Genomic DNA, 1,985 nt, shown 5'->3' on the forward strand with positions numbered 1-1,985 from the left:
TTGATAATGCGTAAACGCATCAGTAACTTGATGTTATAAAACGCATTGTTGTGTATAACTTGATTAGTGGATAATAAATGCATATAAGTCGAAGTTTATCTGTTCCTTTTATCCTAAGAGGGAAAAAGCGATATCAGGGCCCCTCGATGATTTGATTTGACTTATGTGTCGGGCCCGGCCAGGACTGAATTGATGTGTTCAATTAAGTTCTATGTCAAATGAATCTGAGATCAAGAAACCAATTGCTGGACAATAAGTATGACCATGTTCCATGTGATTGTCCGCACGATATCTACAACAAAGGATTATACGATCCCTTATCTGAAGGAATGGTTACTGATAAGATCAAAGTTTGACAGCGTCTTTGAGAGCTACGATTGCTAATCGGATTAGGTTTGCATTTATAGTTACTAGAGTTATCCAAGTGGGAGACTGTTGGATTAGTGTCTAAGCCCGTAACTATATTTGGTAAGTACTTGACCCGGTTGCGCATGGTCCTTTTGGGTTGCCTTCACCACAGCAACTTGACAGGATGATTTATAAAGAGAGAAGAGATATTATTATATTAATATATTAAGAGAATAATATATTAAAGGAATAATAATATTATTTGATTAATATTAGTCATAAATTAATTAGGAATTAATTTGGTGGCTAAAAGAGGTTAATTGAATAAAAGGGCTTAAACTGTCAAATGTGTGATAGTTGTATTTTGGGCTAGGAAACCCTATAGAGCAAGGGGTGGACGAAATTATGGGAGGATCCCATCAAGATTTCGTCCAAAGGCCTTAATCTAGAAGGATCCTTGGATTACTTAGGGCCTAAGTTATTCAATTAGGGTTAAGGATGTAACCCTAGTAGCTCATAGTATAAATAGACCCTATGGGATGGGGAAATTGGCCACCTTGCTTCCTTGGGAACCCTAGAGCCGATTTCTCCACCTCTCCTCTCTCTCCAAATCAACCTCTTGCTAGTTGGTGTTTGTAAGCCATTAGAGGAGTGACAATTGTGACTCTAAGCTCCAAGAATAAGAAGATTCAAGCAAGCAATCAAAAGGTATTCATCTAGATCTGATTTCATATGTTATGTTTCAATTGTACTCACTAGATCTAGCATTGAAAGTCTTGGATACATTGCATGTTCAATTAGAGAAACCTAGATCCAAGCATTAGGGTTTGCATGTGCACATAGGAAAGTTCTTATGGCTCAAACCCATCAATCACAATCGACAGCCCAAAACACTCCCCATGATTGCGACATACGACTGAAACACACACACCCACGCTTAGCAGCGACGGCAATCCACCGCCGGAACAGCGACTACATCATCAGCAGAGGAAGAAGAAGGAGGATACGGCGGTTCACCTCTTGATGGCAACAAAGCAGTAGCGGCACAAGGCAGTGGCAGCAGCTGCGCTATCGGCCGGCTATAGCGGGACTGGACTCGGCTGGTGGTTCCCGAGTGAAAGGCAGCCTAAACGAGCGAAGGCGGCGGTCACACGAACAGCTTCGTCTTCTCGGCGTCAGGGTGAGCACGAGAAGGTTGCTCCGGTGGTTAGGGGTCTCAACCGGGGGTGGTGGCGACTGGAAATGGGAGGGTGGCGGTTGCACGCTCATCTTAGGGTTAGGGTTTGCATGTGGTTACATGTATATTATATATGGCTAATGAGGGTAATGGGTTTCACTCGTGTCCACTTCCAAAGTTTGCTTGAATTACACATTTAGCTCATCTCCTCTTATTCTTCTCAAATTAAATCCAAATATTGCCATTTAGCCCTCAACATTTCAATATCCTTTCAGATTAAGTCCCAATCTTACCGAACAGCCCCTGACTCCTGAAAATCTTCACAAATTAAATCCCAGAAATAAACTTTTAGCCCCTGGAGATTCCAAATCTTGCCATTTGGCTTTCCAAAACCAACCCTGATAATGATCATTTGATTTTGGGCTATACTAATATAAAAGAATAATAATAATTACTTCCC

This window comes from Lactuca virosa, chromosome 3 (assembly GCF_052849685.1).
Source record: "Lactuca virosa cultivar CGN04683 chromosome 3, Lactuca_virosa_CGN04683_v6, whole genome shotgun sequence".
In the NCBI taxonomy this organism is placed as follows: domain Eukaryota; kingdom Viridiplantae; phylum Streptophyta; class Magnoliopsida; order Asterales; family Asteraceae; genus Lactuca; species Lactuca virosa.